This window comes from Triticum urartu, unplaced genomic scaffold (assembly GCF_003073215.2).
Source record: "Triticum urartu cultivar G1812 unplaced genomic scaffold, Tu2.1 TuUngrouped_contig_3704, whole genome shotgun sequence".
In the NCBI taxonomy this organism is placed as follows: Eukaryota; Viridiplantae; Streptophyta; class Magnoliopsida; order Poales; family Poaceae; genus Triticum; species Triticum urartu.
The window spans coordinates 2,140-15,708 of NW_024114247.1; the positions used below are offsets into that span (position 1 = coordinate 2,140).

The 13,569-nt window shown below is 41.8% G+C and overlaps 1 long non-coding RNA gene and 1 pseudogene across 13 annotated transcripts; both read right to left on the bottom strand.

Moving 5' to 3' along the window:
• Positions 1-2,298: 2,298 nt before the first annotated feature.
• On the bottom strand, positions 2,299-5,335 carry LOC125527371 (annotated as a pseudogene).
• A 1,525-nt stretch (positions 5,336-6,860) lies between these two features.
• Positions 6,861-13,481, bottom strand: LOC125527372. 13 transcript variants are annotated; one of them, XR_007292072.1, is made up of 12 exons: positions 12,969-13,481; positions 12,810-12,869; positions 12,655-12,704; positions 12,445-12,569; positions 12,295-12,346; positions 10,266-10,496; positions 9,559-9,761; positions 8,991-9,204; positions 8,702-8,913; positions 7,826-8,003; positions 7,664-7,746; positions 6,861-7,293 (listed from the first exon to the last, which is right to left on the bottom strand). It is a non-coding gene; the product is annotated as an uncharacterized LOC125527372 (long non-coding RNA). The 13 variants fall into 13 exon arrangements; XR_007292076.1 differs by having other exon boundaries at positions 8,991-9,393; XR_007292081.1 differs by lacking the exons at positions 8,702-8,913; positions 8,991-9,204 and adding an exon at positions 8,490-8,545 and having other exon boundaries at positions 7,826-8,000.
• Between the last annotated feature and the right edge of the window lie 88 nt (positions 13,482-13,569).

Consider the following 13,569-nt stretch of genomic DNA (forward strand, 5'->3'; position numbering starts at 1 on the left):
ATGGGGATAGATGCTTGATTTTGTGTCCATATGAGCCCTTCCTATTCGTTTTGTAGCATGTAGGCTTTATTTATTGGCCCAGCTCCCCAGGTGCTAAATATTGGTTGATCAAGAATTTATAATAAAAAATTCCATATATCTCTACTATTAAAGGGGAGTACATTGTCGTTTCATGTCGTTAGCCTCCCTCACCCCATCGATCGACAGGGCATCGCATGCCCAACACGGCATCTCCCATAAATCAGGGAAGTCAGGAGCCACCGCGCGCATCCGTGCCAGATCCGGCAGGCGGCGCGTGCATCCATGCTCGATCCGGGCGCCACAGTTGACGCTTGGTGGACGAGCATGTGGCAGTTGCTTGGTTGTGGAGGAGGGAAAGGGAGTACAGGATGGCCCCGTTTTTTTGTATGCCCGTTCTGGATGGTAGGGGGATGGATCACGGGCGGATGGAGGTCTAGGGAGCACGGGGCGGCAACTTCACCCTTGCCACGGTCAGGGAAGAGGAAGGGAGCCTGAGCTCTCTATGCGGCTTCATAAGTGTGGCTGGAGCACGGGCGTTGCGACGAGGGTGCGGGTGGAGCACGGCCATCCGTTGATAGGTGGGAGCTGGGGGAGGGGTGACGCAAGCCACTTGTGGGAGATGGATGTAGAAGAGGAGGAGCAGCGCTGGATGGCAGTGGCGGAGCGTGGCAAGCAATCAAGGAGGAAGGGGGCAAATTTTCAACTCAAAGCAAATTTTAATTCAAAATAGCCTAGAAGTAAAATTAAACTGTAATCGACAATACCTCCTTTCCATACCTTGGCAAGCTTGGCGCACATCATCATCAGCTCATCGTCTTGCCGATTGCGCGCATAGCATGAGATGGTCCGTGTAGGCGCAGCAGCAAGCAGGGGGCGAATCGACCTAATGCCAACATATGCAGCAGGCAGCCACCAGCCGGGTGAATCCATCTAATGTAGCAGTAAGCAAGCATTATGTGCACATGCAGCAGGAAGCTGCTCGTACAACATTCAATCAAGTTGCATGGAGTAGCTAGCTAGCTTCACACACGAATATGCATGTGTGTATCCATCGAGGGTATTTCACTCTACTTACCTTTTTGTTCGGTGAATAAGTCATTCGCGTAGTTCTAGGTCAATGATTTAACTATCTAAATATGTATTATACGTGACAAAAAATATATATCTAAAAACTACATCCGTGTAGAAATCTAGTGATATATTTTTCATGACATATAACACATATTTAATTGCTCAAATCGATGACCTAGAACTACGCAAATGACTTATTCACCTAGACGGAGGTAGTACTAATAATGGGGTTGGGAGGAGTATTATTCACTAATGGGTTGGATCAAACACTTAGTATGCATAGTAGTAATTTTTTGTTTGCAGTTTTGGAAGGCAGGGTCATGATCTGTTTGGCCTCTATGAGGCTCCGCCGGTGCTGGATGGTGAGGAGTGGTGATGTGTACAGAAGAGAAGGGGCACCTTGCTTGAGATATCTCCATGGGGATTGGGTGCTGTTGCTACTGCTTTTTTTTCTGAACGAGATGTGGCGGCACCAATATGGTCTGAGCAGGGGAGCACGACAAAAATGCTAATTGCTCCCTGACTCTCTTTCATTTGATTGCAGGATATTGTGCTTACTCCCATCTCTCGCGCTCTTGCAGGCTTTCAAAAGTGAGGCTGGGGCGCGGAGGTGAGGCCAAATTGGCGTGTGAATGTAAGGATTGAAATGAGATGGTTATCTTTTTTCAGTTGTTTGGTCTGAGCAGGGGAGCACGACAAAAATGCTAATTGCTCCCTGACTCTCTTTCATTTGATTGCAGGATATTGTGCTTACTCCCATCTCTCGCGCTCTTGCAGGCTTTCAAAAGTGAGGCTGGGGCGCGGAGGTGAGGCCAAATTGGCGTGTGAATGTAAGGATTGAAATGAGATGGTTATCTTTTTTCAGTTGTTTGCTTCTGCTTATTGATAGAGATAATTATTCCCTATTTAGTAGAGATGCTGTCACATATTAATATTGGGAATTATCTATGTTTCATTTGGTGTTCATATCTCCATCCTAGCGACCGCTTTGTCCATGGCGTTTTTATCACATCCACCCAGGTTAGTATGAAACGAGAACGCACATCTATGTTGTATTTGCTGCCGTATGTTGTTTGCATCAAAAACGTTCTTTGCATGGTGAACACGGCAGCAATTCATTCTTCAAAGAAGTGAAGCGATGTATAAAATGTGCATCGGCGGCCGTCGAGTGATCACCCGTCATTTTTCGTAGTCCTCTTAGTTATGTACTAGCATAGATGTTGCGTACGAAAGTAGGAGCAATCAAGTTGTTTTTTCTCTGACATGGAGGCAAGCTGGCCTTGTTGTGCTATGCTCATCTCAAATTTTATGCTACGTCTACTTATTTTAGCTAAACGTAGGTTTTGGCGTCGTCAAAAGTCATGTTGTCGGCGTCAAAAGCCCTCATAGTCGGAGGCTGCGTCAACATCTTCATACACGTTTTATCAGCAACCGTCCTACAGAAATAAATACACGAGAAACGATTTACAACCAACCAAGTAACCAGGAGCATTGTGTTAGTTGTACTAATTAACGTCAGAGTGTCAAAGAATGGCATTACCGTCCAAATATATCTTACCTTTCCTTTCTTAGCTTCCATCTGCAAAAGAGGGTGAAACACATGTATAGTTAACAGCAAAGCAACAAGAATGGTACAAGGCTCAGCAAAAAAATTAAAGATGGTATCGTTCATACATTTTCGTCGTCTGAGTCGCTGCTGCAGCCTTCATAACAATAATATCCCGCCTTCACCTGACCGGCAAGGTATGCATCGGCACTGATGGGGTGCTTCATATTGACATCCCTATGCATGGTACAACCATAGCAGTATCCTTTATATTAACAAAAAACACAAGAAAAGAGTTAACTGCAAGGTAACCAACCAGGCACCAATACTACATCATAATTGCTGACTATTTTAAGTACTGAAAGTAAAAGATTTTCTTTGTACACATCAGTCATGGCCATGCATGAACCAGTTTGAAAATGTTCACAAATCTAAAGCTCACGGATCTAAGCAAGGGGCAAACTAACAACTCACGAAACTAAAGATCAAGTGCTGTGGTCAGAAACACATTTATGGCTATATGTAACAGATAATCTCAAGTTGGTGCCAACCACAAAATGCATTTCATCAATACTCAAAATCTAAGAAAAGGGTAGAATGTACCATTATCGGTAGATTCAACCGGGCAGAAACAGGTGACCGAAAATTCCTCTTCTTTTCCTTGTAGCACACATTTGACTTCCGCAAAGAAAAGGTTTTCAATGCCAGTGTTAGAATCACCAGCTCCTTTAGTCACCGTGAAATTGAGATGATAGTAGCATGTAGTACGCCCCTCAGAAATTGTTGTGGCGTGCAAAACATCTTTGAGTTCATATGCAAGATCCTATCGTAAGAAGCATGGGTCTGATCAACAACTATTGCATGGATAAAACAATGAGAGAAAGAGAGAGAGATAGAGAGGAGAGAGAGCAAACCCCCGAAAGGCTGTGATCCTCATTATGCTTGTCCACCAAAGCTTGAAGTAATCGGCGCATTTGATTATGGAATTGCTTGATGATATAGGATCTGGAAAGCTTCTTCCTTCTGCCATCAGGCCAATAACGAGCTTTTTCTATAGAAATCTCTCGTGACGGAACCCCACCTTTATTCATTAGCCTAATTTAGATCAGAGCATTGTATATGGTTAGTAGCTTGTACTTTCTCAGAAGTGGACAATAGTAAGTTATACTGTACAAAAGTTAATGTTATCAGTAGGACTACGATGCACTAGTTTGGACAGAAGGTTGCAGACTGGTGAGCAACAAGAACAAGACCTGAAAAGAAAACCAGGATTGTTCACATGTGTATAAGTTCTCGGTGCGTTACTCCTAGAGAAAAAGCTATCCCTTTTTTGATTTCAAGGTTGCAAACTGTTTGGCCTAGTTAACTAACAGAGACGAACTTTCTGGCTATCACCATTAATTGACAGAAATAGAGGTGTGTGATACTCCCTCCGTCCGGAAATACCTGTCGTGGAAATGGATACAAATGGATGTATTTAAAACTAAAATACATCTAGATACATCCATTCCTCAGACAAGTATTTCCAGAGAGAGGGAGTACTATATTAGTTTCAGCTATTTCTATGATTTATACATACATACATACATGCACTATTTAAACAACTGTCTCGCAAATACATTTACAAAAGTATACCACTAACTTTTGGTGCCATCGAAACAGGGATATACTACAAATCATCATTGTATACTAGTTGTGTTTCCTACAATCAAATTGTTAGGTTATCAGAGGAATCCAGCTTGAAAAGTCATTTGTTATTAAATTCGACATAACGAGTCAATAGCAGATATGCACTATGGTAAGAGCGATGAACATTCATCCAGAATTGAGTTGAGGAGATTTACAGCTTTGGATCCCGATGTTGATGAAAATAGCGATCCATAGCCTTATCGACTTCCTCTAAGCTCTTAAACGGCCCGCCTGCATTCGGATATGTGTGGAAAGATCCCTTAAGATCAAGCCTGATGTAATATCCGAAACACCAGTCCTGTCGTTCTCGTTGCCAAATGCCTGGTCCAGAAGGTGAGGCAAGGCAGTTCGCTGATGGTGGTGAGGCCATAACCGTGTCCTGATCCGGCTGCTGCCCAGAGGAAGACGATTTGTCCTCCAATGTTGTAGCCTTGAGCGAGTCCTTGAGGGAAGACACCTCTATCTCTGCAGGCTCATTCTCTCAGGAACCTTGTCGGAACCGGACGATTTCTCCTCCAATGATGTACTAGCCTTGAGGGACGACACATCTGCTGCAGGTTCCACCACGAACTTGAACTGGAATACCTCGTCGCTGGCAGGAAAAGCAATCAAAATAAATTGGAATTTCCATTGATCGATCAGTGAAACGAAATAAAGTAGTACAGTAATAAACTGGAATAAGTAGAAGATAAGATTCGAGAGGGAGAGGGAGAGGTACACACGTCGGAGACGGCGGCGGAGCCAGAGGCCTCTTTAGGAGGTGACGGGCGATGTAGAGGCTGGTGTAGAATGTACGGACTGCTTGTTTAAGATCCTGGAGATCTCGGAACACTCGCCCAACTTTGGCGGAGATGTACCTCGGGTGATAGTTCCCCTCCTCGTCGACGCGGACGTAGACTGTAATCGGCTCCAAGCCGCCGCGGGGACTGCGCCGGGGGAGGCACTCCCGAGGAAGAAGCGCCTTGGACGCCATGAGAGCCGCCGCCGGAGGAAGACGATTGGGGTTTGCAGATTTCAATTACGGGATAATCCTCTCAGATTGAGGAGAATCGGACGGCTATTTCGACGGGAGGCGCGCGTCTCCCGGCGCTTCGTGAAGGCGCCGCCCAGCCCTTTCCCTCGGACGTTCGTGGGCCGCAGCCAAAATTAATAGCAGTCCGTCGCTGGCACGAACTTTTTTCTCACCACTCGATCTTTTTTTTTCTAGATTAGAAGAAACCGATACTGTTTATTTACGCATTTGAAACAATCATGAATTTCAAAAGATACTGTTTAAAAAAGTTTGAGAACTCATGTTTTTTTAATTGAAAAAATGTTAATGGATTTAGAAAACGTTTGCGTATTTGAAAAATTCACACATTTGATACTATAACATTCACAGTTTTAAATATTTTATTAAGAATTTTACAAGTTCATGGATTTAATAAATCATGAATGCGAAAATACATTCAATGAATTTTAAAAATATTTTTCAACTTGTTCACGGATTTGAAAAGGTCATGAATTATACAATGAAAAAAATTAAAATATAAATTTAAAGAAAACCCAAAAATAAAAGAAAAATAAAACAGAACAAAAACCTAGCAGAAAAAAAATAGCAAAGGAAAGAATAACCAAAAAAAACCATCGAAAGCTTCCTAAAACGGTGCAAAAGGATTGCCAGCTAATCTACCTTAATGAAGCTTTATGTTTTTAAGACATACTTAACGAAGCTTTATATGTTTGCGCTCGCTACCAGGAGAGTAATTTTTTTTAGAAACTATAGACCTTTATTAATCAATGGTCATAGGCATACATATGATATCGGGCAAGACAGTAAGCCACACATGGCGTCCGGAAGAAAATGAAGTAGCAGCCTTAGCCGAAGAATGAGCTTCTACATTGTGCTCCCGCTTTTCATGAATAACCCTGGTTGCTCGAAACGATCCCTGTCAATGATTTATTTCACGAAGTATAGCAACATATCAACACAGAGCAAAGGTCTGAGTGTTTGCCACCACTTCAGATGAGTCAGATGCAATGCATACTAGATGACCCGTTGCGCCAATGGCGCAAAGGCCAAGTGTAGGCCAAGTATTGTAAGAATGTGCATTAAAATATTTCGTGATGATACATGTTTTCTAAGACGAAAAAAACTGATCCAAACCAAGAGTTATCTGCAAACAAATTTTTAAAATAGTTTGACACGTCTAAGTCATACTCCATGCTATATCTCCGAGTCATGTGTTATTTACAAACTCTTGTGAAAGATTAATGAATTTCAGAATTTCATATCACCGGCTTACAGTTCAAACCCAAACTCAGGGCATATTTGAAACCAAATCTGGAAAAGGGCAGTCAAATACTCCTGAAAAGTCATTTTCACAAAGTTTTATTATATAAGTAGTAGTATATGTGAAAATTTCCAAGATATTTCTGACAAGTTTTGAGCAATGAAATTAATCCTGACCAGTTGCGCCAATGGCGCAAAGGGCGAGAGCAAACCGAGCTTTCAAACCATGCAAGTAAGAATATTTAGAGACCAACCATAAAATACTTGAAGCATAAGAAGATAAATATCTAGGTATGATGTTCATACACAGTCACTGTTCATACATAATATTATATACTACAATGCATGGTCGGTTTATAGGCCAAAAGAAAGGCATGAGATCAGTTCATGATAAGCAAAGCTACATAGGCAGAAATGCATCATATAGATAGCTCTGGTCATTCAGCTTATGTTAACTAAGTTATGCAGTCATTTACATCAGGTAGAGTCATCGCTACATGTTCCATTGGTATGAAAAATGACCTCAACATCTAAGCAACTCTTCGTGATGGGTGTATTTGGTGGGTTGTCATTGACAAAAGCAGAAATGCCTTCCATATCATAGTTGAGTACCCGATAATTCTTCTTTGTTTTTTGTCTATTATCTCTGTTACATAACTATTATCTCCAAAAGGCACCACCAAAAGACTCACACCTGTTGAAATGATGCAACGTGAGACAAGAAACAGGACATCATAAATAAAGTGAGTAATAACCTTTCTTCATAAGAGATAAAAAAAGGAAGTCAGCAAAGAATAAGTAGACAACAAGTGATGTTTGATGGACCAAGCCGTACCAATATCATAATATCATAGAACCATAACGGTTGCATTTAACTAACATGATGTTGCCTATTTCTATTGTTGGCTGAACTATAACAAAAGGAAAAGCATAATTATTTTCCCAATGCGAGCCAATAGATAAATCATGGTAACCAGTTCTGGCTAGATCCAACAAACCACATGCTGAAAAACAAACGCAAAAGAATTTCTTAGAAAGGTGAGTAGAAGATGGAATCTATATACATGAGGTTACTGATTTAATTCCTGCCCTTCTTGCCTGTCAACTGTGGGAGTGTGCAGGCAAGGACGACTCGTTGCTAATTTTTCTACATGATGAGAAAAAAGATGCAAATTTTTAGCTACATGAGACATGCTTATGGAAAAGTACTATTGATTCAACTATACCTCTTCTTTTTTTTTCACTATGTCAGTTAGCAACAAATCACTATTTTCTTCAGTGCCAGTTGACAGCATACACAATGAAACAAAAGGTGAGACGTTGGTTAGTAGCCGAGCAGTCACTTCGATATTACCCAGAGAAAGGCAAATGACCTTTATCATGTTTTGTTCCATCTGGCTTCTCCTTAAAGAGACCCCAGACATTTGGGTCAGCAAGGCAGCACCACATAATCTTAAGAGTAGTAGATGTAGTGCCAAGCATGTACTCTAAAAATTCTGGTACATACAATCGAATGCATAAATCTATTAATTTGGTCACTGACAATATTTATATCATTAACAATGTGCACTACTCACTTCTTTAAATGAAAATAGATGAAATGGCACTCTGATGTGCAGCTGAAAATATATTACTCCCTCTGATCCATAATAAGCATCGTAGTTTTGAACTAAGGTTAGTTCAACTTATTTCAAACCCGCGACACTTATTACGGATCGGAGGGAGTATGAAATTATGAATATGTAGCAGGTCTCTGGAACTACAAATGAAAGATCATGCATATTATTAAAAGCGAACCTAGAAATATGGATTCCATGGTCACATTTGCAGAAAAACTTCATATGAATGTTAAACATTAAAAACATAGATCTGGTTCCCTTTTCAACATACCATAAATGTGTGTGGTGTCCTAAAAACCTCTATATCTCCAAGTAGGCGATACCTTACTACAGATATACCAAGGAAATATTACACACTCTATTATAATGATTTGAAGAAATCGACAAGCTCGTAAAACTTAAATGCCAACAGACATTCCTTTAATTAATATTCAAAGAGAGAATTATTACATATAGAGAGAGAATTATTAATCTGAGAGCTACCATTTATTGGTTTGTAAGAAACAATATACAACATCGGAATCCTCTCCATGTAGGAATCATCAACTAACTCCGTTGGCAAACATAGGGGTCAATGGAAGAACTTCTATAAAGCTCCTATAAACAATCGATGTGAACTGTATGTAGTGAACGCAAGCTTGCTGCAGGGTGCCACTTCAGGTGATGCATAACCCTAGCTGATTCTCCTAGGCTCCCTACAATATATAATTTGGTAAAGAGTAGTGCAGAACGAGAGACACGAAAAAAAACATTTTTCTTGATGAAACATTACGGATCAAGCCGGTCTATTTGAGGCTTTCTGTTAAATTCATCAGACCATGGAACAAAGGGATTTAGCGTCGCAGGGTTATTTGTCGGCGGTGTGCAGTAGGGTTGACGGGAGATGAACTCGAAATGGGTTGGAGTGTGAACTGCGTGCCACCAGTACTACATAATTCCTCCACTCATCAGCCTCAACTAAGGATGGTGGCTTCCTGAATAATTTGCTAAAAACAGAATTGAACATCAGACAACCGTAATCACCATATTCTCAAGACATTTATAAAAAATGATTCAAATGTTGATGCAAAAACGCTGGACCAGAAAGAGGCCAAAGTATGCGTTCAAATTCAGTAGTTCCATGAAGATTCCAAACTGGCCCTTCCATATCTCCTCGCAGCTAGTGCATCTCTTGTCTGAGGCAGAGAGAGGATGCCAGACACTCAAACAGAGCACAGCAAAAATGGTACAACCATGGAATAGGAGGAACACATTGTAGGACTGGATGAGCAGAAAATTTGGCGCGGATAGTGATGAAAACATGCTTCCAAAATATAAGTTGGAGGAGACAGGGCTCATACCACACACACTGTCTTCACCGTCCGCAATGCAGGGACATGGCCATCTCAAGATCAATCGATGGGCGACTTCCTTGTCTACTGCCACCACAAGGCAACTCAACATCCACTCTAGATCAAGCAAAAGTCACCTTCCACATCTTGAAGACCATGACAGCATGGCAGTACTCTCCGAAGCAACAAACATAAGTTACATATCATGGTGCCTACAGAAGTCAATGAAATTCAAATTCTGTCATAACAGTAGATTCAGGACTTCACTGTGTAACATATATATTGGTAGGCTTGAAATTACTACACAAACCAGAGAAAAAATAGGAAGATCTACATCACTTATTTTAGCATGTCAAGATTATAAGCTGCAAACGTATGTTCTTGAGCATCAGTTGTCTACTGAGCATACCCGGCCTAAAGAACACATATAGACAAAAATCAATTGCCTTTAGAGGAGAACTCTCCTTGTTGTTCGCATATAAGTTCTCTGGTTTAAGGTCCCGATGGATGACACCTTTTCTATGGCACATCTGTCACACTTTAATGGCAAGAATACATGTCTGATGTCACAAAATAATTCCATAATGCAAGAAACTAAGATGTGAACACATGATGAAATGACTAAAGGAAAACAAAAAAACTTGCTTCCACCATGAATCGCTGAATTTCCAAGTAGCTGTGCTCACAAATTTATACATAGAAAGAAATAGTGGTACCTTGTAAATTTGTACAACCTATCAACAGCAGAGTTGTGAATTAATATCTTTGTCTTGATGTCCTCATCACCAGGCTCAGTATCACGGATATCTTCTCTTGAACCATCATAAGTAGTGTGGCCATTGTTGAAGTATGACCAGTTATATTCTCCTTGTGTCTCCCTATATTTTTTATTCGGCTGCCCATTGTCGTGGCTGCACTTCTCACGTCAGATTTTAGCTATGGCGCCCCTGCGAAACAAGAGCAAATTTGAATCAAAAGAAAATGATATTAAGAGAAACAGAGTGGTAATTTTGCAAATCCAAGGATTTCGTCACGCATCAGACCTTTATAACAACTATTCCGTTAATTAGCAGAGGCATGAAAAGTAGTATCACACTGGTGCAACTGAGGAAAATTAAAACAACAACAATGTAGGTATATGGATTTAACTCTTAGCCAAAACAATATGCATTTAGATTTAACTACACATGTATTCATTGTAGCTATCCTTTAATCAGATTGTTTAAGAGACTTTATTCAAACTATTAACAAAGAATCCGGCGAAGTATCACAAAACACAGGAGATGATATACAAATGAAGATACATACCAGCATGTTTAGCAAAAATATAAAACAAAGGCAGAGAAGACACCTTTGTATCATTCAGTGTAAGCTAGAAGAGCACTTTGGATAACACTCAGTGAGCTAGATAGGTAGTAGCCCCAATATAAAGGGATATTCAAAGATAAATGACAAATTGGGGAACAACATCCTGCACTATGATTGTTTTCATGAGGAGATCATAGAGATAAAATGAAGTGTCAGTGCATAATCACCTGGCAAATTCTTGAGTTAACTTCACATTTGCCTTAAAGGTTATATAAAGAGTCATACTAAGGGAATTTAAGGGTGGTGGAAATCGACTCCAACATAAGGAGATTTCAGTTGTATGCCCAATATATGCTTTCAAATAAATAATCTGAAAATCATATTCTATGACTATTTCGAAACAAAGGCACCTCAGGAAGCATGTAGTCAACTAAATAGTAAATAAGGTACCATTTCCCCCCTGAAAAAAGACCATGGCACAACAAATTTCTGTGGCAGCACCTGCGACACAGATGGCGAGGATGGCGTCAGGGAGGGAGGTGTTCCTCCCCTCCGCCTCGACCGGCGGCCCCCAACCTGTTGGCGCCGCCTCATCTGGCGCCGCCTCATCCTCGCAGCGCCGCTCTTCTTCTTCCTCTCAACTCTCTCTTCTCTCGTATATGGTTTCTCACAAGAACACAAGAACACTCTCATGAACACACACGTACACACATGCCCAAGGAAGAAACCAGCACCGGCTTTGCCGAGAGCTCTCCTCCTTGGTTACACACATGCCCAAGGAAGAAACCAGCACCGGCTTTGCCGAGAGCTCTCCTCCTTGGTGACACAAACCTATATTTTTCCACAGCCCTCCCGGCCTGCTTATTCTATTACGCAATGCAAACTATATATACACAGGGCCAGCACCAGTGCCGTCTAAACTCACGCCACTACTTTGACCCACTAACTACCTAGCTAGCATGCACACACGCGCACCACTCCTGCCATGCATGCACACACCACGGCCAGCCACACACATTGGCTTGATCCGGTTATTCCTACGCTAGCTAACTGCACGTATATGCTTGAGTCCAACCCAAGTATCTGCAGATAACTAACTGGAAGCTCACGCGGCGCTGCCACAACTAAGTACGCATGCTTCCACTGCGTATTTATCTGCTACGCTACCTGGCTAACTCAAAAAGAAGAAATAATCTAAACCTAGCACTAATAACAAAATTAGTTCCAACACGACCCATCAGCTCAATCGTGTTTGAACTTGTGGCGGATCTGAAACTAAGCTCAATCGTGTTGGAGGAAGCAATAGATGAGCTACTTATACTTGATAAACAATTAGTGCTGCTTAACTACAGAAAGCAGAAGTAACAATATTAGATGGACTGACATAGTACTGAACGTCAACAACTGAAAAAAGAAAAAATGGAGAGAGAATCTTACATCCTCAACAGCAATTCCAAAATGACCAAAACCAGATCCAATATCGTCACTTCTGCTAGTAAAAGAATTCACGTGTTAATTCAATAGAAAAAACATACAGTCTCTGGAAGACAAAGAGATGTCATGGGTGTTTTGACATTTGAAGCTTACACTAAGTGAGCTCTAAACAAAATGTGAGTCCTCTGGTCCGTACCCAAAAAAGGCGTTGGTGTACCTCTCCTCGGGATGTCCCTTTTCTGCAGCTGCTTCATTTCTAAGAACTCTGTACATAAAACCTAGAGGACAGCAAGCTCAGCCAAATTGACAAAACCGCAGTGCTCAAGGCAAATTCATCGTCAACAAGGGACGGGATCAGCGTACTATTTCGTCAGCTGCTTTATCCAGAACATGAAGGAGGCTCTCAAGATGCTCTGCATATTGTCAACCATCAAATCGAATATTGTGCAACTGAATCCGTTGGATTGACAGGTTCTTCAACAATTTCATAGAGGCGAACAAGCAGATATAGATCATACCTTCTTAGAAATGAGACTGTTTTCTCTGAATTTGGTCCTAAAATTACATGATGGCGGACACTACAGGCCAGCAAGAAAATTGATGAACTACTTGGTATACGCTGTCTAGTCAAGTGCCTCAAATATTCTAACGGCAAATGGTCAAAACAAAAGGTTTACCTGATTGAGCAGAATTTCATTAAATTCCAAAAACTCAAATAGTCAGCAACGTGTCATTGGAACAAAATCCTGCGAGATAGAAATAGAAGTGGAACCACAATAAGAACAAATTAGCTCATGAACAAATCATCAAACAGGATAGGGCAAATACTGTAAAAACAAAGTACAGAGGAAAAAGAAGACGCAAAGAGAGAGGAGCATCTCGGCAAGATTCTGGAGGAGGACTTCTTCACTCATGCTCCTTTAGCTGACGCACGCACTGGCCTGCAGCTGCCGCTGCCAGATTGGGTATGGGGACAACGACGACGTGCAGCGGACGACCACTCCTCCACTCCAGCAGCACGCCATCGCCTGGTCCTCCTCCTCCTCACGCATCTTCCCCCTCCCTCTCCTCGCTCACATCACGCCACACGACCAGCGCGCTGGCGCCGACGGGGAGAGGGGAGGAGACGACGAGGAGAGGAGAGGAGCCGATGGCCGTGGCCTCCTCCTCCTCACGCGTTTGCCCTCCTCTCCTCATCGTTTCTCCGCCAACGCCCCTACTCCACGCCACCTGTGTCCCACCGATAGGAGGAGGACGAGACCCGATGCGCAAAGGTGA